The sequence below is a fragment of the Cryptomeria japonica genome, chromosome 11, assembly GCF_030272615.1.
Source record: "Cryptomeria japonica chromosome 11, Sugi_1.0, whole genome shotgun sequence".
NCBI classification, from domain to species: Eukaryota; Viridiplantae; Streptophyta; class Pinopsida; order Cupressales; family Cupressaceae; genus Cryptomeria; species Cryptomeria japonica.
Genome location: NC_081415.1, coordinates 103,862,754 through 103,887,237, shown reverse-complemented (window position 1 = coordinate 103,887,237; position 24,484 = coordinate 103,862,754).

Sequence of the window (24,484 nt, the reverse complement as noted above, 5' to 3'; positions counted from 1 at the left end):
AATGACTTTCCATGTAATGGGATGTTCATATTCCTATTATTGGAGGTTTCAGTTATAGCCACTTCTATTTTAATTAAGAGTTTTTCTACTTGCATTTCCTTTTCTTGAAATATTCTTCTATTTCTTTCCTTCCATATTTCCCATATTACTATGGATGGGCTGCAGATCCATAAATTATGGAATAGACTGTTTATCTTAATAGTTGGCCAGTGTGAACACCATTCTATCAGGGAGGAGCTAATAGCCCCTGACCATCCTAGCTGTGTCATTAACCGGTACCAGCATTTCTGGGTATATTTGCATGTCATGAAAATATGGTCACTTGTTTCTTCATCTTCCTTACATGATAGGTAGATTGATGGTCCTTCATATCCTCTACGTCTGAATTGATCAGCAGTAAGTACTTTCCTTTGAATTGCCACCCAGGCAAAGAAGCCTGCTTTTGGGAGACACAATTTATTCCAGCATAGTTCGACTGGGATGTGATCCTTGGAGACTTTTGCCTTTTTGTATATGCTCTTGAAGCCATCTCTACAGTTATAGTGCCCATTTTTGGATTTTGCCCATACTAAGGTATCATCCCCTTCTCTGAATGAAATCATTCGATGATTAAGTATCTTTTGTATTTCTTGGAATTTGATTTCAGGCATAAATGGGAGCATGTTTTTCCATTTCCATCCGAATGTTGAATTTGGGTCAGGAATTATGTAGTCCTTTACATAATTACCCCAAAGGTTTTTAAGTTGATGTTTGATGTTGGATGTATCCATCAATACATCAATTGGAGGTTGATCCCCCCAGGAGTCTTCCCAAAATAATGCCAATTTCCCATTGTGGATGTCCCAAACCAGATGATTTGTTATGATGGGGTGACAATCTTTCATAAAATTCCAGATTCTTGAGCCCTTCTGCAGGTGTTTTTCCCTGAATATTGCCTCCTTATGGCCACCTGCCAGATATTTATTTCTTAGTATTCTAGCCCATTTGGCATCGAAGGAGATATATGTTCTCCATATTAATTTAGCCCCTAAGGCCTTGTTTTGCCATATTAGGTTCCTTATACCAGTGCCCCCATCGCTTATGTCTTTGCAAATTTTATCCCAGGATATCAGTTTTAATTTATTTTTGTCTTCTGTTCCTTGCCAATAAAAATTTCTGATAATCTGTGATATGTTCTTATAAACTCCTATTGATATTGGAATGCAGGATAGAAGATAAATGGGTAGTGCCAATAGGACTGATTTTATCAATGTTATTCTACCTGCCCCTATCAACCAAAGGCCTTTCCAAGACGCGAGTCTTTTCTTGATATGCTCGATAAGGTGATCCCAGAGCTTGCTGGATCTTGTCCCGTATTCCTAAGTATGTGCATGGTAATTGTCCAATTCTATACCCAAGCCAGCTAGCTATTTTCTTTTTCTCATGTGTGGACATATTGAAGCAAAAAATTTCTGATTTTTGGTTATTTACTAATTCTCTTGATTCTTTCCCATATGTGGTTAGGATTCTTTTGATTTCCTTAGCCTCTTGAAGATTGCCCTTTCCCAGTATCATTGTATCATCTACAAATTGTTGGTGTGTACAGGGTTCTACCCCTGTCGTTATCTGAATACCTTGCAGGCTACCTCCTATTCTTGATGCATTGAAGGTTCTACCTAAGGCTTCAAACATTATAATAAATAAGAAGGGAGAGAGAGGATCTCCCTGTCTTAAGCCTCTTATTGCTTCAAAATATCCTTCCGATTTTCCATTTATCAAGACTGAATAACTGGGGCTTGAAATACATCTATATACCCAATTAATCCATTGTCTATTAAAACCGAAGGCTTTCATACAGCTACACATGAAGTACTAGTCTACTTTATCATATGCTTTCATGATATCAAGTTTTATTAACATATTTGGCTGTTTTTGATTTTGTATGGAATGAATAGCCTCTTGTACAATAATTATCCCATCCAGGATTGATCTGTTAGGAACAAACCTTGTTTGTTCTTCAGAAATGATAGCTGGTATTACCTTTTTTAGTCTATTAGCCATGATTTTAGTTAGTAATTTATATGTCATATTGCATAAGGATATGGGTCTGAATTCTTCCCATTTTGAGGGATTTTCTTTTTTTGGTATAAGTGCTAAGAATGTGTTGTTTATCTCCTTCGGAAAATTACCTGCATTTCTGGCTGCTTCTAAGGCATCTGACACTTTGTCACCTATAATATGCCAGCATTTCCGATAAAAGCCAGCAGGGTATCCATCTGGTCCAGGGGCCTTGTCCCCTGAAAATTGAGATAGAGCCTATTTTACTTCTCCCTTGGTGATTTTAGCATTGAGCATCTTATTATCCTCTTCTATCAGTATTTTGGGTATGTTTTTAATTAAATCCTAATTGTGTGGAAGATCCGAGCATTCCCAATTATTCAACAAGTTTCTAAAGTATTGGGTTGCATCTTCCACAATCATCTTTTGGTCTGTGATAATCTGGTTTTCCTTATTAGTGATTTGTGAAATCCTATTTTTGGCTCTCCTCTCCTTAACACTATTATGAAAAAACTTAGTATTTTTATCTCCATCCTTTAGCCAGACTTCTCTAGATTTTTGTTTCTAGAAGATTTCTTCCTTGGCTAGAGTATCCTCATACTCGCCTAGGAGCCTTTTCTCTGACTCGTATAAGGTTTGATCCATCCCATGCTGAATTACTCCTGAGTTTACATTTTCTAGTTCTTTTTCGATACGTAATTTTTCTTCTAAGATGTTCTTAAAACTTTCCTTGTTCCAATCTAGTAATTTATGCTTAAGTTCTTTCAGTTTTAACTTTAGACAGAACATTTTGGAACCCTGAAAATTACATTTTGTCCACCATTTTTGTATATTGGGAAAAAAATCCTCATGTTTAAACCATATGAGTTCAAACTTGAATGGTCTCCCACAGGTTCTCAGCTCTCCCATCAGTTCTAGCATTACTGGAAAGTGATCGGAACCTAACCATGGCATAACAGAGGCTTTCATCTCGGTTTGGAATGAGGTTAGGTCCCCTTTGAAGAAGAACCTATCCAGCACTTCGGATATGTTAGAGAAGCTCGATCTCCTGTTGTTCCATGTGTGTGATTCTTTGTCAATTTTTATTTCTAAAAGGTAATTATTGTTAATCCATTCCATAAAATCTCTTTGAGGTTGTCTTATGATTTTTGATCCTCCACATTTTTCTGATTGGTGTAGAATGGTGTTGAAATCTCCACCTATAATGTAGTGTGGAAATGTTTGAGTTGTTAAAAATTGACTAATTTCTAGCCAAAGTGATTTTTTCTTCTTCGTAGCAACCGGGCCATAGATATTTATGATGATAAATTATGTATCTCTATTCAGTGTTTTAATTTTGCCCACCATCTAGTGTTGCATCTTGATATATCCTATATAATTAATTGTGTTTTTCTTCCATAATACTGCCAATCTGCCCGATGCCCCAATGGATTCTGTTGCCTCTACCTGCCATTAGTAGAGGCTTTTACAGAATTTGGTCATATCTTCCTTGTTTAGTTTGGTTTCTTGTATCATGACTATATCCAAATCAGATCTTTTTAAGCTACGCTTAATCAAGTGCTACTTACTAGGGGTGCCTAGTCCCCTTACATTCCATGTTAATATTTTTATACCAGCTTGGGGGCTGGCGGGCTCTTTCCTAGGCAAAATAGGGTTATTATTTTAGTCTGCCCCTCCGCCTGCCCATCCAATTTCATTTTGTCTACTTTCAACCTCTCTTATTGTTGCCAAGTTTGCCACAATCTGGATTTTCTTTATTTCCTTCTATCAGCATTATTCCCATGTTGGTTGTGTCCTCGAGGTTGACATTGGAAACCCAGTTTCTTTCCTCCTGCATATTAATTAATTCCTTGATTATAAAGTTTCTTTCTTCTAGTTCACTCATCCCTTTGACCACTAGAGAGGGGTTGTCCATGTATTGAGTCTCAGGAACCACTTCTTCTTGTTCGTTTGTTTCCTGAGGCATATTTGTTATGTGATTATATTCTTTTGAGGGAATGTTGTTTTCTGTTAGCTTGGCTTCCTGTAACATTTTGTCTACTAATTCTTCTGCAAATTTTCCCATTAGGTTGTTAATGACATCACCCAATTCTTTTTGAATTTTGTCCTCATCCTGCGTTGTAGGGTTCTCATTGTTGTTGGCAATTTTGGGTGTATTATTTCTAATCTGGGTGTTAGGTGGTGGTCCCTGTTTATCCCCCATCCGTGATTCCATGATGGTAAACCCTCCAATGTCATTGTTGAATTGGATGTTGACCTTGTTAGTTGGTTTCATCAGGTTCCCTGTATTTCTATTCTGGGTCTTTCTACCATTAGGGTTTAAACCGCAAATTTCCTCCGTAATCTCACATTAAACCATTTGGGAATTACGTTATAATTCCAATACATCGTGTTGATGGATAAATTCCTTAAGTAATCAGAACTCATTTCTACATCTATTAATATTTTGATGTCGGATTTGTTCGACCAATTTTTTTCTAGGGCAACAAATTTACCTATGCTATTGGCAATCTCAATAAGAATCTTGACATGCATTAGTTCTACAGGTAAACTGTGAATAATTATCCATCTAGATTTTGTGCTAAATTCATATCTACTCGGGTCGAATTTAGGTTTCCAATCAAGAAATTTAAAATTCATTCCTTTGTAAAACACCTGTTCACCCTCTAGCAATCTAGATTTTAACGATTCCTTAACACATTCAATGAAGATGAAATTATTGGTTAAAGAAATTATACTTACCTGGCTGTGGAACGTTTCTCTCCACCAGTTTGCTATTTCGGATGAGGATTGTCCACTGCCTTCCCATTTTGCAAATAAGCCATGCTTAACGCAGTAATTTCTCAACTCCGTGGTGACATTTGGGGCCGAGATTTGGATGGTTTCTGACCTAGGGTTTGTTGAATTTGTAGATATCTGTTTTCTAACAGGGATTTTTGGCTCCTTCCGTGTTTGTTGCATTACATGAGTGTTATTAATATTGGTATGATGTGTGGGTTTTCTGACTCTAGATGGTTTTAAAAAACCCTCTGCCTGTATTCTTCGAGGTTCAGGTTGAGACCATTTCGGTTCTGCCTTTGAGCCCAATGGTACCCTGTTTGCTTTGGTAGCGAAGGAGGGGATTTGTGCGGTGTTGGGGACTGCCCAAATATGGGCTATGTCCGATGTAGCCCTAGCCATGATTTTTTCTGCATTAATGGTTCTCCTGCTTCGAACCACTTGCCATGGTTGATCCTGCAGAGGGGGAGCCCTTCCAGATGTCGTCGGAGCCCCGCTATCATGCAAATTGCTATCTCTGTTTCTAAAATTCGCATTAGCGAGAATTTGCAGAGCCATATTATTTTTGATGAGGGACTAAGAATTATTATTCCAATAGAAGAATAAACATTAAATAAATATAAAATATTTATTTAATTTCTCATAGCCATTTTTATGTGTATACATTTTGCCCCTCTTTGAAATGATGTCAAAAAAAAAATTGTTTCAAAGATTAAATAAAGTCTTGATAGTGTGCCTAATGGAGATAAAAATCCTGATTGTGTGCCCCCTCGGGAGATTGATCATGAAATTATTTTTAAAAAAAAATTGGATAAGCGATTGATCTCACGATAATTGAAAAGGTCCTTCAATTAAATTCATTTATGAAAAATAAATATAATTGCCCCATTGAAAAACATTAATTACCCTTCCAAATAGTAAATATAAAATTAACCAAAGTTAATTTTAATCGCATTTGCATCCTTGTCAACTTGTGAAGAGATTATCTTGGTGAGGTGGCAAAATGGTGATCCCGTTGGAGAACCATCGATTTGAGCATTTTCGATGATATCAGCAACCTCCTGAGTATGGGTATCTGGTATGTATCTTATCCCGAGCCTTTTTGCAACTTGTACAATTTCCCATGTTTGTTTGGCGCGTTTTTTGGCTATTTTGAATTTTTGTGATTTTTGGCAATTTTGTTTTATTTGTTAGCGCTTTTGTATTTAAAGTTACTGCATTTGATAATTTTAGCGCATATGCTCATTTTGTTAGTGCTTTGTGATGAATGTTAGCGCATATGATTCATCAGCACTTATGCTTTTAGTGTTTGCACATTTGATGATTAGGGTAGCACTTTTGATTGTTTCATGCTTTTGTTCCAATGTTTAGTGCTTGTGCGAAAAAGGTTCATGCATATTCGATTTAGCGTCTGTGTTCAATAGAATAGCTTTTGTTAAAAATATTAGCACTTATGTTTCAAATGAATTTTAGTGATGTAAATTTTGGCATGGTGATTTAATAATGTTGATTGATAGGATAAACGATTGATTGATTTGATAATGTTGATTGATAGGATAAACGATTGATTGATTTGATTTGATCTGATTAGATAAATTAGCTCTAAGAAAAAGAATTTAGTTTCTGATGAAGAGCATTGCAGAGTTTGATTGAACTCATTTGATTGATAGAAAACCATGATTTGATAGGCTTAAATTGATTTGATAGCCTGATTTGCTTCATTTGAAAAAGATTTATCAATTGGTGATGTGATAGATTAGCGATCTATGTGAGAGATAGATAGATTATTGATAAGTGATCGAATTCTCTTGGTAAATAGGAGAAACTTGATGTTCTCCAGTGTCGGGAGAAATTCTCGGCTATACGCCACTTAGTGCTAGAGCTTACACAGGTGGAGGTGAGACATATAGATGCCTGCAGATTATGCCACTTGTTATACATGCTTGATATTACCCATAATAGGGGATTGTTGACAGCTTTAGCCAAGAGATGGCATAGTGAGCATAACACTTTCTACCTACCCATGGGTGAGATTAGTGTGACGCTTGAGGATGTCTATAGGATTATCCACATCCCAGTGATTGGTGAGTTAGTGTAGTATGATTTTCAGGATCGTGTAGGGACAAAGGCTTGCAGAGTCGTATTTGGTGATGAGAGCATTTCGAGAGGAGAGATCCAATGGGAGGATATGATTATGTATTACGAGACTCTCCCTGTGATTCTTGCAGGTTTGATTGGGTGATTCATCTGTCCAGACGGGAGATCTTGAGGTTTGTTGTTGGTTGGGGTGAGATTCTTTAGAGCATGATGCAGCATTGGACTTGATATGTATGGGGTGTTTGTATGCTCGCTCATTTGTATCATGATCTTCATAAGATGCCTTGATCTTCGTTGATTTGTTGCTCATTATATGTTTCAAAACCCTAGATGTTTTTGTTTTTCTAAGTTTTCCGAATGTTTTGGATTTTCAAAGATTCAAAAGATCACCTTAGGAAAAGGAATTAGGATTTTTTCCCCAGCGGAAACAAAACTTTATTATGGATGTATGAATTGATCAAGATCCAAACCATGGTGGGATACAAATGCAAATATGATTGATTTTGATAAAATATAAGATAGTGAATATGATAAGTATGTCAAAGATTAATAATTGTTGGTAAGCTGCATATTTCCTGCTAAATGGTTCAAAGCAATGGATGCAAAAGATGAAATGGATGAGATAGGATAGATGGAAGTGATAGGTGATATGATGAAGTGGATAGGTGAGCAAAGCGATCTCATAGATGGAAGAAATCACTTTTTAGATAGCGCCTATTTGCCAGGTTTTCACCACTTGTTTTTTATTGGACATTTTTATTTGTTTTTTGATTTTTTAATGCTTTTTTTAGGACTTTATATGCTTTTTATTGATTTTTTCTAGGACTTTTATATCTCAAGCATAGAATTTCTTGAGATGAATAGAATTGGTAGGTTTATCAAACCAATCACCTTTAGGGGTAGATAACTTGTATGCTCCTGAGCCATATGGTGCTACTATGACAAAAGGACCTAACCAATTTGATTCAAAATTACCCTTCTTTTCTCGATCTTACTAATTTCTTGGATTCTCCCTTAGAAATATATCTCCAATCTAAAAAATGTGTGGCTTGACTCTGTGATTATAACTTCTTGCCATTCTCTGTTGATATATTTTCAAATGATCTGTTGCATTTTGGCATTGTTCCTGGATCAGCTCAAGTTCTTGAAGTCTAGAGACTCCTTGTTCTTCTTATGGAAAAAGACCTTTCAAGGAAACCCATAGAGAAGGTATCTCTACTTCTATGGGTAATATGGCTTCTGATCCATAGACTAAGCAATATGGAGTTTCCCCCATTAGTGTGTGGATGTTGGTTCGATATACCCAAAGAGTAGGATTTAGATGAACATGCCAGTCTTTTCCAGCTTCATTGATTGTTTTCTTCAAGATTTTCAAGATAGTCTTGTTTGATGCCTCAACTTGACCATTTCCTTGTGGATAATATGGAGTAGAAAACCTATGTTGGATATGAAATTTCTCACATATTTCCTTCACATCTTGATTCTTAAATGGTCTTCCATTATCAGTGATAATGGTCATAGGAACTCCATAGCGATAGATTATATAATTCAAGATGAATGATGATATTTGTTTTCCTGTCACTTTTGTCAAAGGTACTGCTTCAATCAATTTAGTGAAATATTCAGTAGCAGTCCGAATGAACTTATTTCCATTAGAGGATGAAGGATTTATCTTACCTACCAAATCAAGGCCCCATTGAGAAAATGGCCATGATCCAACCATAGGATACAATTCTTGTGCTGGTGCGTGGATGAGATTCCCATGGATCTGACATTGTTTGCATTTCTTGGCATATGTGAATGAATCTCTCTCCATAGTAGGCCAATAGTAACCCATACGAAGAAGTTTCTTAGCCAGTGTTAATCCACTTGAGTGTGTGCCATAAATACATGTGTGAACTTCGTTAAGAACTTTCTCAAATTCTTCTTGTTCGAGACATCTCAATAAAGTGTTATCTAGACCTCGCCTATATAAGGTATCAACAATAATAGTGTAGTGGGATGACTAACAGATAAAATTTCTTCTTTGATTGCAGCATAGGTCAAGAGGAAGGATATTCTCTTTTAAGTACTGATAAGTTTGTCTATATAAGGATTTATTGGTTCCCGATATATGGAAAATCATGTAGGTATTTTGGGATTGAATGGTAGGGGTTAAGACATCTTCCACGAGGAATTCATAATGATGTTGATTCTCCTAATTCTACAAGAGAGATGTTATTATAGCCATTGCATCTGCTGCTTTATTCTCATTTCTTGGGATTTGAGTGAATGATACTTCTTCAAAGTGTTCTTTAAACTTTTCTACCAATTGTTTGTAGGGCATGAGCTTGTCATCCTTAGTTTGATAATCATCATTTATTTGGTTGATGATAAGCTATGAATCACCATAGACACGTAATTCCTTGATATTCCATTCAATAACTATTTTGAGCCCAATAGTCAATGCTTCATATTCTGCAGTATTGTTTGTGCATGGAAAACATAGTCTATATGATTTTGGAATTGTGTGTCCCTGAGGTGTGATGAACAAAATTCATGCGCCTGATCCATATTGTGTATAAGAACCATCAAAGTACAATTCCCAAAATTTTGTACTTACTGTTAGAATGTCTGCATCAGGAAATTCAATGTGCAATGGTATGCCATTTTGTAAGGGTGCTTCAGCTAATTGATCAGCAATGACCCGCCCTTTGATAGCTTTTCAATCAACATACTCTATATCAAATTCACTCAGTATCATAACCCATTTGGCTAGTCTTCCTGTCAAAGTTGACTTGTTCAGCAAATACTTTAGTGGATCTATATTTGCTATTAGTTTCACAGAATGAGTCAGCATATAATGTCGTAGCTTCTAAGTTGTAAATACAACTACTAGACATGTCTTCTCTATTGATGTATAGTTCAATTCATAGTCAACAAGTGTTCTACTGATGTAAAACACTGCTCTTTCTTTTTCTTCTTCATCATGTTGTGCTAAGAGAGCGCTTAATGATACATTTGTCGTCGAGATATAGAGTAACAATGGTTTCCCTTTGATTGGTGATACTAGTATTGGAGGATTCATGAGATGTTCTTTGATTTGCATAAAAGCCTCTTCACATTTCTGATCCCATTTGAATGGAATGTTCTTATGTAAAAGATGAGTGAATGGATGACATCTATCTGCTAATTGAGAGATAAATCTTCTGATTGATTGCAATCATCCTTGTAAAGATTGCAATTGACTTATGTTCCTAGGTAACTCCATTTCCATGATGGCTTTGAACTTTTTAGGATCTACTTCAATTCCACGAGCTGATATAATCTACCCAAGAAGTTTTCTAGAGGTTACTCCAAATGCACATTTCTTTGGATTTAATCTCAACTGATATCTTTCCATCCAATCAAAGATCTTTCTTAAGATGTTCAAATTTTCTTGTCTTGTATGAGATTTTGCAAGTATATCATCTACATAATCTTCCATTAATGTATGCATCATATCATGGAAAATTGTTGTCATAGCTCTTTGATAAGTTGCTCCTGCATTCTTCAGCCCAAATGGCATAACGTTCCAACAATAAGTACCCCATGCACAGGTGAATGCTATCTTTTCTTGATCTTCAAGGGCGATTATTATTTGATTGTATCCTAAGAATCCATCCATTAATGAAAATATCTCATGTCCTGCTGATAAATCCATAATTATATCAATGTTGGGTAGTGGGAAATCATCTTTGGGACATGCTTTGTTCAAATATGTGAAATCGGTGCAAACTCTTATGCTTTTATCTGGCTTTGACACTGGCACACTGCTTGAAACCCATTCTGGATAGGCAACAAGTCTTATGAAACCCACATCTAATAGTTTCTTTAGCTCAACTTTCACAAGAAGAGCGATGTGTGGATGCATCTTCCTTAGCTTTTGTTTAACTGGTTTTACTTTTAAATCCACATTGAGATAATGCATTATAAGATCTGGATTAAGTCCTGACATGTTTGCATAGGACCAAGAAAAATTTATTTGTCTTTGTCTGAATAATTCTATGTTCTCTTTCCTCTCTTTATTTGATAATCAGGCAACAAAATGAAATATCTTGGGATCCTTTGATGTGCCAATGTTTATTGCTCTCGTTGGTTCTATTAGAATAGCAAATCTCTCCTGAAAATATGCAGGGAGGATTTCAAAATTTCCATCTTCTGACACCTCAAAGAGGATTTCATCGTAAGACACATCCTTTATTTTTCCTCTTGATTGATCTAGTCTTGCCATGAAATGGTTTTCAACACTAGGTCTCTTGCCTTGTTTTATTTCAATTTTGCGACTGGAAAGTTTGGTATTCTCTTGACTAGAAGAAACATTACTTGATTCTACAATGGAAGATGTCTTAGGTGTTATGGGTTTGACAACATTAAGATACATAAATAAGTCATGATCATTGGAAAAGACATCCAATTCAGGGTTTTCTAGGTTATCCCAAACAATTAGTTCTAGATGAAGAAGGGGTAAGTCATAGTCATCATCATTGTTAGGTGCTTCAAAGTTCATGATATAATAGTCATAATTTGGCATAGAGTAGGTAATTTCATAGATAGAATGATCTTGAGGATAGTCTCTCCCAAGTGTTCTCCAATTAGTTCTAACAAAATCAGTATTGGTATTTTGTAGTTCACACTCAAATGGCTCTTCATCTGACGTTTGTCCCTTAAACAAATGGTTTATATCAACACATACGTCTTTAGTACTACAAGTTCCTTCTTGATTATTTTCAATAGATTCATTTGTATTTTGAAGTTGACATACGTGTGTACATGATATAGAGGACTCTTTTGTTGGCTTTTGTCTTCTTTCAAACTCAACTTCTTCTGGACTAATAGTCAATCTTACTTGACTATCTCTTAGTTCTTTTATGGTTCTACCATACCTTGGTACATCTCTCTCCTTATTTGATAGAAATATGATATTTCCTGATGCTTGATCCATATCTCTATGTGCTTCTTGTGGCGTTACTTCTTGGTCTTTTTCATCCCCTTTCTTTTGTTGTCTTGTATATGACTCTTTTCTCTGGATTCTGAGTTCTTCTTGTCTTCTTTCTAACTCTATCTTTTGTTTTGTAATAGACAAGTATTCATTTGTGATAGCTGCTTGCTCTTCATTTTTTTCTTCACTTGATATACTAGATGAGACATCTGGACCCCATTCATATTCATTTGAATCTGTCTCTGAACCATTGTCTAGGACTACACCACTATACCACATAGGAATGTTGTATGGTGCAAAACGTTCCCTGATTTTTGCCATCTCTACTTTTACTGCTTCTAGAATATCTTGTTCAGATTTTGTATTTGCTCGTATTCCTTGAACTTGTTGACAAGATTCTTCTTCTCTTTTGATTGCAATCTCCTCTTCTTGTTTCTCATGTTCTTCTTGTTTCTTCTTATTGTCTACTATTTCTACTACTTGATGTAGCTTTTCTTGTCATTGTTCTTCTTTAGAGATTGATTTCTTTCTCCATTTTGGCTATTGATAATTATGGTGCTTGTGATTTGATTTTAGATATCCAAGTCCCGATTTATCTTCTTTAGATTGCGAGTGAGGACAAATAGGTTCTAAAATACCTTGATGTCACTTACCAATTGATCCTTTTCCTTCATATCCCATTTTTTGCACAATCTTATAACCATTGCCATATTGTTCTGTGGGAATATTGACTTCTGCAGTTGTTGCTATAGTTTCATTTTCATCTTTGTACAACCAACCAAGACTGTCCTTGTCTTCAGTTTCTTCTACAAGTGTTCCAACTCTAACAAATGCTCCATTAAACATGTCTTTTGATTTCTCTGAGGTCTGTGATTGGATATTTATAGGCTTTCCATATGATTTAGGTGAAAGTGGAAAATCATGCAAATAATATTTTCCCATTCCTTCATCATTTAATTTGAGCTTTTTCTCGAAGGTTTCCCATAACTTTTCTTGAATTTCTTTGGTAGGATATACTGATTCTGTGTTATGTGGAACTCTTGTATCTTGTGTTGGCTTCAGATTATTGTAATATTGGCTAGAGTCTGCAATTATAGTGACCTCTTGTCCTTCATAAGGAAACTTTACACACATTGATGATATGTAGAAGGAACTACTTGCATGTTGTGAATCCATGGCCTTCCCAGAAGAATATTATAAGAGAGGTTCAAATCTAAAACCTGACATAATGTATTCCTTTCCACCTAACATAATGTATTCCTTTCCACAGGTCCTATTTTGATTGGTAACACCATAGTTCCTTTAGAAGAACGCTCTGCTTCAACATAAGCCTTAATGGTTATTTTCTTCTTTGGATCTACTACATTTTTTGAATATCCCAAAGCCTTTATTAAACTTAATGCACAAATGTTTAAGCCCGCTCCACCATCTATGAGTACGTGTTTGACACGAGTTCTACTAATGGTGACTTCAACATGTAAGGGAGCATTGTGAGGATGTTGCAAGGATGCGTCATCATTTTTAGAAAATGATAAGCAATGAGGGGCTATAAGGTGTCCCACCATGTTTTGGAACTGATCCACATCCAAGTCTTTTGAAACTGTTGTTTCTACTAAAGTTTTTTCCAAAATTTCCTTATGCATAGTTGAAACTTTGAGAAGTTCCAAAATTGATATTTGAGCGAGTATTCTTTGTAATTTCTCTACTAAATTGTATTGTTGTGAAGTGGATGTTGAGTCTTTTGTTATACCCAAAAAGGTGACCTTCACTTTGCTTCTCGTAATGACATTGATTGGTTCTGAAGGTGTGTTATCTTTAACAATGATGACATTTACCACATCATCATATGTATAAGTGTAGTTTACTTTGGCTTTTCCTTTGTCATCTTTTAATTGGGATTGTTCACCTTTTTTATAATTTGGAAGTAGATTTTTGAAGGCTAGGTGTGATTCGTTTGTCTTGTGGCTATCCACTGTGATAGTTCTATTATCGATTAGATCTTGGATAAGGTGTTTCAATCTCTGACAATCATTAGTTTGGTGTCCTTTATTTCGATGGTAATTACAAAAATGATTGTCATTCCACCAATTAGGCTTGACTTGTGGTTCATAACTTTTTGCTTCTAGTAAAACAATTAGTTTGTTTGCAAGAAGAGTTTTAAAGCTGATTCCATGAGTTCTCCAATGTTTGTGAATTTCTTGCGAGGATTGGAGAAGAAAGACTTGGATTTATTGATTTCTTGATTGTTATTGTTTGGGATCTGACTTGATAGATTAAAGATTGGTTGTTGTTTCATAGCACTATTGTCGTCATTTCCTCCATTGATGACATTCCTATTCTTTGACTAAAACTGGGGTTTGTCATTGTTGTCATTGTTGTTGTGATTGTTGTAAGAATTATTCTAAAGTTTTATCTCTTCTTTCTTCACCATCGCGTCTTCTATTTTTAGACCATTCTCAATCATCTTGGCGAAAGAGGGATGACATTGCATTTTTAGTCGATAACTCATTTCACTGATAAGATTATCAATGAATATGTCCATCTTTTCTTGATCAAGTACATCTCTTGGATACCTATTAAACATTTGTTTCCATCGCTGCAAGAATATCATACAAGATTCACCATTCTTTTATTTAACATTGCATAAATCTAGCATTGTTATCTCATTTCTTACATTGTAGGAGTATTGTGAAATAAATATATTCATGAGTTCTTCAAAAGATTTGATTCTAGATGGTAATATAGAAAACCATTCCATTGATTGTCCATTCAAACTTCTAGGGAAAAGATGCATCAGGTAAGTCTCATTGTGTGCAAATTCCATACTCATAGTACAAAACTCCCTAATGTGATCTTGAGGATCATATTTTCCATCGTATTTGTCATATTTAGGGATCTCGCAATATTGTGGAAATGGTATCATATTCAAACTTTTACCAAAAGGATACGAGCATATACTATCCAATGAATACTTCTTGGAGCTTGTTCCATTCTACATATCTTGTATCTGTTGTTGTAGAGTTTGCATTTGTTGAGTAAGATTTAACAACAGATTATCCATACGGTTTCTCCTTATCTCTTCGTAAGTTCTTTTATCACTACTCTCTCTTCTTGTGTCATCACGTTCTTTTCTTGTCTCTTCATGACTTTCTTTGTTTACATCTTCGTTATTTGGATCATCTGTGTTTTGGGTGTTACTTGCCTCTGCATCTTGTTTTAAGCTTTCTATGTTGAAGTCTTGTGGCAATTTAGCTCCTGATTTTGCCAACATCAAAAGGTATTTCTCTTTTTGCTTTGCCAATAATTTTTCCATTAGTCTATCAAATTTGAAATCTTTCTCAAGGTCTCTAATGGCGTTATTGACCGCTTCTTCATCAACAACCGTATACCCAAAAGTTTGGAACATCAGATTATCTTCTTCCTCCATTTGTTTTTGTTGTTTTCTAAGTTGTTCGTATTGAGCTCTAGTCTAAATAGGCATGTGATTGTTTCAAAAAATTTGAACTTTCCAAAAGACTACTCAATAGGTGATTATTGGTTTAGGAAGATATGTTTTGTTGATTTTACCACTATTGTTTATTCGTTGTGATAAAATGTCTCTTTATTGAAAAACACGTCCTTGCAAAATTTCTCCGTCAAATTCTGTCCCGCAGCCACGTAAATAGTGATGAAAATGGTGTAGGAATGTCTTATGTTTTAATAAGATCTTGCGATTGATATACAAGAATCTTATTCTTTTCTGAGTAGCTTTATAACTGTGTTTTCTTTTCTTAAGGCGATACTTAAAAGTCATATAAGCATATGATAGTTTACAAGCTTGTTTGATTCCAATGTTGGTGCAATTATGATTTTGATATAACCTAGGTTCAAAATAGGAAAGATATATATAAGATAATGAACACAAGATGGATTGATCAAGCTTCATGATAGAGGATTTGATATATCCTGATGAGAAACTTGAAAATGATGTTGATTTTTGCATTTAAAATGTTTGAATCAATAGCTTGTTGAATGTTTTATGCTTATGGAAACCTTTTGGAAATAGCTTGTTGGATTGGTGACCCAGTTATTGAACTACTTTGAGAATGTGTGATAGTTTAAAGATAAATCTACTCAATAAGTGTTTTGATATTGATTCTGAAAATTTGGTTTGATATGCTTTGTTTTAGATGTGAAAAAAAGCCTTTGTGCTAACTCTTGTGGTAAAGAGTGTTAAATTATGGGATAAAAGCACTATTTTGTTACTTGAAAGCACTATTATGACTATGTTTCAAGGATTCTTTTCAAATCTTTCAGCAAGTTGTTGGGTTTTTGCTCATTTGAAAAACAAAACGCATAAGCAAGTACAAATCCTATGGCAGGCTACGACAATAATTGTTGAATCTCACATGGGGTTTCCCTTGAGGCTACGTTATTCAAAGTGGATATTTAGATGCTTGACCCCACTGGCTCCACCCTCGACACTCACTTCTCCTGGGTAGCCAAGCACTAGTTTCCATGAAAACTCCCCATGGAAAACTTTATATCTCTACTAAGAACCATATGTGTGTGAGCCGCTTTAGAGATCTGACCTCCGACACCAACAATTAGAAGGATTTTGGCAACTAGTACAAGTGGTTTTAGTAAAGGCTTCCAGTCATGTGGTCATACATGCAACACTTTCAGCTCTGTAAATACAGAAGGTTCCCAGCCTATAGAGGTTACGCTCCATAGGGTTTATGGGGAAACATAGTGTCAGTATGAACTTATCAGCACATGTTGCTTGTGACTTTCGTCACAAACATGATTTATTTAGAGTGGATTGGAAGGACTCGGTATTAGCTCATTTCCACTTTGGGTGGCTCCCTTCTCACTAGCCCCCTCAAGGCAACTTGGGAAGGCATGCCCTCTAAAGGTTATACATAAAAGAAAGTAGATATGGTTTTTTGATCACTGTATGAGGGTGAGAGCATACTTACCTACTACTTCATCAAGCATGAAAAACACAAGTTTATTTTAGCCTTCTAAAATCTATGTGCAACTACTTTAAAGATGTCACTCAAAATGCAAGTTGCATGCTGTCAATTTATCCCCTTAGTTAAGCTAAATGATCAAGACATGATGTGTTACTTTCCAAAATAGAGCTCTTAATTAACTAGGTGAGGAAATGCATGAAATTTGCTTAAAAAGAATCCTGCACATGAACATGTCAGTAGTTTGAAAATTTCAGTTCTTGGACATTCGGACCTGCAAGAAATTTTTTTCAGTTGCAAATAAAAGTGCCATCCTAACAAATGCATTGTCTTTCACCTCTAAAGCACTAACCTAAAGGACAAAAATGCTAACCTGCAATACAAAAGCGCTGCTCTGCAGACTAAGAAGCGAGAAATCTCTGACAAAAGCGCTAACCAAACTAACAAATGCGTTAACCTTTAGGACAAAAGTGTTGCTTTGAAGATTGAATGCGTTGATTTACAAACAAAAGCGCTAACCTAAATGACAAATGTGCTAACCGGCAGGACACAAGCACTAATCTATCAAATAAAAGCATTGTCAGAACTCACACAGGTGTGAATCTGTGTTACAAATGCGTTAAATTTGTTTTTGCGAGAATTAGACAGGATATTAGAAAGATATATGTGAGGCTCTCGCCCCACGGTGGGTGCCAAAGTGTGTCGACTTGAATTTCATCATCAAAATACTACCTGCAACATGTTAGTTTCACAAAATACAAAGGAAATGCTACATGAAATCCAAACTCAACCAATGAAACTACATGAAATGAATTATTAAAATAAAAACCATATTGCCTTCATGATTTAAGTCTCATTGTGTCCTAACTCCACTGTTCTTGGTTTCAAATGATGTTCTCTTAGACAAGCACTGATAGCTTCCAAGATGGCATATGAAGAATGGACTGATAACTGATAGTTAACTGATACTATGATATGCAATGCTAAATGATTATGCTAAAATGATTATACTAAATTGCTTCAAGATTAAAACTCACGGATGCATAAGTTTTCACAAATGATTAACTTGAAAACCCACTTGAAGACTAACTTGAAGACTAACTCTTTCTCAACTCAAACTCCTGATTTTATAAACTTTGAGAGGATAAAATGATGTGGCTTGGATCAACGGTCACGATCAGATCTGCAGATTTGGATGGCTATGAGCAAAGGTGAAGGTTAAGAGAAAGGGGGAAGGAGAAGACAAGTGCCACTCATCTCACCTTGACTGGGTTGCTGACTGAGGGAATCTAGGGATGGTTGGAGAGGATTTAGGCATGAGAGGACAAGTGGACTCAAGTCCTTCCTAAGATGTAGGGATGTTGGGGAGAATATAGAAGAAAATTTAAGAAATATGTGTACGTACACAATATTTCATTAAATTTGGAGGTTGGAGATAAATGGTGAATTAATATTTAAGAAATATTAGTATCTTTAGCCACATGATTGATGAGTTGGCAAAGGGAAGATGAAGTGAAGATGGAAGAATGAGTTGGAAAAGAAATTAAATAATTAAGAATTATTTAACATTTGAGACTATAGGATAGAAGAATAACCATTAGATATCAGATATTCAAATGATTGGAGGAAATAGCTAAATATTAGATATTTAATTAACTGAGTAGAAGAATAATTAAATATTAGATATATTTAATTAATTCAGAGGAATATGATAGATGAATTAATTAATAAAATATTTCAATTAAATTAATTAATAGAAAGACACAAAATGAATTAAATAAATTAATCTTTTCAAATTAACTATTTAATAGAAGAATAAACATTAAATAAATATAAAAGATTTATTTAATTGCTCATAGCCATTTTTATGTGAATACACTCAATTCTTCAGTATTCAAGTCATACCTCTTATTTTTTAATTTAATGAATATTAGATTTAAAAGTATATAGAGTAAGAGAGAATTTTTTCTTTCCTTACAAAGATTCATATTTTTTAATCCTTTTTCCTTATGTTCATTTCTATCTTAATTTATAGGTGAAATTAATGTTGTTTGCTTTATCACCAAAATACGTATTGAAAATGAACCTTTTATGGGTGGTGTGATCAATGAAATAAGAATCTATAACTAGAGTCAATAATTCATATAGTTGTCATTTATCCTTCATTTCAACAAGGTTGGGCATTATACCTCAAGGTTCATGTAGCAATTTTGATATGGCATAAGTTATACTGTATTTACACGACATAAAATTTAAATATCATTAATACATTTTATACTAAACAACAAATATGTGCTATATGCAATTTGTTATTGGTTACAAAACCTTAAAGGTAAAAGACAAATTTATAACAATTTATAATTTCAATTTGTAACATTACAAATCATATATGACTTGCACTTTTCTTATTAGATTTGGTTTCACTTTGATTAGTTTTCCTTTATTTAATGACTGGCATACACAAGTATTTAAATATAAATATTGTCACTGTTGTGTGATAACTTGAACTATGAAATGCTTCATTTGTACCATTTGGAGTTTTATTTAAGGTTCAACCCTAATTTATTTCAAATACAATTTAAAAACTAAAATCATCAAGAGAAAATATTTAAGATATAAATGTAGTTTTTATTACAGAGCATCAACATCGAGACATCTTTCTGTAATGTCCCCACTTTGAAATAGGATTTAATTATATATAATAATAATAAAATTAAAATAAAAATGAATAAAAATAACATTTAAATTAAAATATTAAATTAAATATAATGAAAATTAAAATTTAACTAAGTTAATGAATGGTCAAAAGGCATCAAATTAAAAGTTGTGTCTCCCTCAAACATGAGATATAAAAGGGAGAAGAGAACCTCATTTGAAAGGGGAGAGGGAGGAGAAAAGAAATAAGAGAGCATGTAAATCAAGGAAGAGCCAATGGAAGAAGGAAGGAATGGGAAGTAAATAAGGAACTGACTCTTCCAAAGGAGGGAAGAAATTATGAAAGGTTGTGACTCTTTCGAAGGGTGGTGATTGTGAAAGGCCGTGACCCTTTCGAAGGGTGGTAATTGCAGAATGTTGTGTCTCTTTTGAAGGATGGTGATTGTGAAAGGTTGTGACTATTACGGAGGGTGGTGATTTTGAAGGGGTGTGACTTCTCCTTCACAATGGAAGATATAAAGGGAAGGATGTCTCATTTGAGGGGAGGAAGAGAGAACAGTTGGGAAATAATATATAATTTTAAAAGGTAGCAATGAAGGGTGGTGACTCAATTCTAATGAAGGGTGGTGACCCAAGTCTTATGAAAGGTGGTGACCGTTTACCAAGGAAGTATAAAAGAGATCATTCCAATTATTCAATGATCACTTATCAATCATCACCCCAATCATTCCAAATAAATAACAATTAAGTAGCAAATCAATCTACCAAATCAACATACATTAGATCATGATTCACCAATATATCAAACCAACCTTCAAGACATTATCACTCACTAATACCTCAAATCATACAATCAAAGAAATTCATTTAATCAATCAATTATTCCTCAATCATTCAACCATTAGAGGATAGATGGGATAACTACATCAATATTGACACCTAATTGTATGATTATATATTATATTTGGTGGTATGATCTACATGCATAGTAATAATGTTTATATCTTGATTCTCTAGATTAATATACTATTTCTTACGATTATTCAATATAGCATAATGTCACTATATACATACTTCTGGATATAAAGTTATGCTACTGAACATTAATATTATATATACATGTTTTGGACATCTACATATTTATGACAAGTTATGTTGTTGTTAATATTTTTTATACATGTTCGGACATACTTCTGCATATTTATGACAAGTTATTTGATGTTAATAATATTGTTTATACATGTTTTGAACATATATCTGATTATGGGTATTTCGTAATAATCTGAATATTGTAACTTAAAATCTGAGCATTATAAATCAATCTATGCTAATTATAATACTAAAAGATAGGGGGAATGGTTTATCAAGACACTCTATCGCATATGGAAAGATACAGGGAACAGTTTAATAAGACACCCTATCATGTGTGGAAAGATAAAGGGACTGGTTTAAGAAGACACCCTATCATATGTGAAAAGATAGGCGAAACGATTTTTCAAGACACCCTATCGTATATGGAAAGAAAGGGGGAATGGTTTAAATAGACACCCTCTCCTGGATGACATAATAAGGGGAATAGTTTGATAAGACACCCTATCCAATTTGACTTGATAAGGGGGAACAATTGATAAAGATACTATTTGGTTGGACTTGATAAGGGGGAACGGTTGATCAAGATAACCTATAAAGCATGCATAATAGCTTACTATGCTTGAGGATTCATTAGTAGCCAAGTAGAAGTATGAACAATTAGTAAATCATGGTTCATTTTTCTAACTTCTGTATTAACAATTGAATGTGTGCTTACTTTATTCTCTCTTAATTTTTGAATCATTTTTTCTACTTGGTTATAGTTGTTGTTATGATTACTTATTTATGTAGCATGATTTGTAGAATGTTTCCTAGCTTTGTTTTGCAGGTCTTTATTCCTAAAGAGATAAAGGTACTTTCCCTCTAACCCTCTTCCTATTGGTTAAAAATCATATCTAGGGAAAATCTAGGGCAAAACTAAGGTCTCTTACAAAGGGGACATTACACTTTCATTATAAATTCTATCCTCAATCATTTCCAAAAGTCATTAAATCAATATCTCGAGGGTTTGACCAAATGAGAATATATCCTTGATCAATAAAGTCCTCATTTTGTCTTTAGATACTACCCTAATACGAATATAGGTTGAAGATACCAAGATGAACTTGATCTAGACAACAAGATCAATTAGTTCAAATTAGCAATCACACAAGTAACTCTTAAAGTTATATAAGTGACCCAAACAATTAAACAAACATTTTTCCATACTCCAAAACATTCATTTATTAAATTATTTACACACTAATAAATCACTACGCTACATATTCTATCAATATAATTCTAACAAAAACAACTTTATTTTATTATTTAATTTATTTAATTTGATACATTTATTTAACTAAGACTATATTTGAAAAGGTGTATATTTTTCCTTTTCACAAATATATTTTTATTATTTTTGGTTATTACGAGGTCAAATTCATGATAAATCTCATTTAATATCACGCCCTTGTTTACATTTATTATTTAGAATTTTAACAATTAATTTTTTATTTATATTTTAATCCAAATCAGAAACTCCTCTACATTAAAATTTAGGATATAGTCAAAAGATACCTATTACTTGTCCTCACTACCCTCGACAAATAAAAAATTTATAAATCCGTTTAGATATTAGGGCTCAAAAAATATTAAAATTTCATGATTACAAGGAAAGAAAAAATAAAATTACCACTAAAAATAACATACATATTCCACTCAATGATTTGAATAAAATATGTTATAAAAATCAAATGTTCAAAGATGTGGAATCTAGGCATTTGATTCTATGCACAAAATGAGTCAAAGATGATACATTGGAAAAATTGGCATATTAAGTGGAAAATTATTTAAAAAGTTGGAAAATTATTTAAAACGTTGGAAGTATAAAAGAATTTGGTCACTACCTAGTCCAAAGGCACTATTGTTATCATCGTCACATTGTTTCAACATGTTTTATTACACATTCAAAACAAACTTTAATAATAATTTAAAAAGCACATTCAAAAGAGAATGTATTGGTGTGGACAAAGATGGCATCTCAAGAGGAAAAAGTCGATGGGGAGAGCAATGGTCAACCATTAAAAACATGTATAGGACTTCCCTTTCTGTATCAGGAGATGTAAGAGAACAAATATAGGGGAGAGAGTTTAATAGTTATTTATTTTAATTTTTAATATTTTAAGTTCTTAAATAATATAGTAGAAGAGTATTAGTTATCGTTCATTCCTTGTTTACTTAATCTTTTAATTACTAACTTCAAAGAAATAAAAAATGATAATTAAAAGTCCATAAATAAATTTCACATATATCAATATCCACTCACTTTATCTTTAGTAGTTATAAAATTTTTGGACTTTTTTAGATTTTAATTGGAGGAGTTGTGCAACTTTATTGATACCCATAGTGCATGACTATGGTGAATTTGTGCATAAGTATTGGCTATTTTGAGATGGTTGTAGTGCACGGTTATTGGGACATCTTTAAGTAGGTATTGGGTGACACTTTGAAATGGCCACTTTTTTACCTTTGCGCGCATAATGGATCCCACAACATGCATCGTTCCTACCCAAAACTAGAACAATAGCTAGAAGCAATCAAGTTGATACAGAGGTTGCCAAATAAAGTTGTCGAAATCTGATGTACCGTTTAGGATCCGTGGGTGCACAATGTTAGCTATAATGACTACTGGTACGCTTCCTCTACTGGATTTTTTATGATTATTTTGGGTTTCTTCTTATGTGATTTAAGAGCATAAAACTATTGTTCTTGCTTTTAGGTAGTTACGACAATGTAGGATAAGTTGTTATGTACACAAAGGTCCAAATGTGGTCATTTGCATCTTTATGATGAAAGGGTTGAAACTCCTAAAAAAATGTTGTATTGTATTTATAAGTTTAATAGGTATCTTGAAAAAAAAATATTATAAAGAGATAATATTTTAATATTTAAAATTTTAATTATATGAAAAATGATATGAAATGTATATAGTTATTAAATATATTATTTATTGGATAGAAATTAGTGAACTAATTTTTAATGTAAAGTAGTAAAAAACAAAGTAGAATTAAAAATCATTTATCACAATCAAAATTGATCTCATCTAAATTTTATTGGAATCAAACTATAACATGTTTGAAATTTTAAACTTAGTGTTATAGTTGCTTTCAACATGAATGCACCTTAGAGGATGAGTTGGTATTGAAATACACTTGATAGAATTTAAAAGTTTCCATCATAGGCGATCAGGTGGCTTAGTAGTAGCAAATCTTACTAGCTACAAGTAGGTTCTAAGTTTAAGTGTCAATCTATCCAATATTCTTGTTAATGTACCTTTAATTTCTTGTAAAAACAAATACAAGTCTTATCTCAAACTATTTTAAAGTAATAAAATTAAAATCTATTTAATGAACTTAACATGACTTCATTAATCACTACATTTTGGTAGGAGTGAAGCGTAAAATTGTTGTCGACTATTTGACGGTTAGAATGTCTGATGTTCACATAGAGTGTAGAGAGATGAAACACCTTATGCACAAAATCTCTCTACATAGTCTTATCATGTTTGTATTGTGATTAACACAAAAACTTGAAATGACTACCTAAGTAGAATACTTTTTTCCCCCAAAATACTATGTTAACCTTGAGATAAAAAATTCACAATTAAAGCAATCTCATTCAATATCTTTAAATAATATTAATAAATGTAACTTATAAAATTAAAAAATATTAAAGCTAAGAATGAAATTGATGAGTTCAAACCAATTGAATTTGTAGACACCTAAAATTGACCACATTTGGTCAATTACCCCTATTTCACCTAATTCTCCATCATTTAAACTAATTAAATAGTATTCTATTACTTAATTAATATTATCTATTTTATTTTATTTTTCCTAAGACCTAACCTAAGGTAAATAATAAATTTTTAATTATT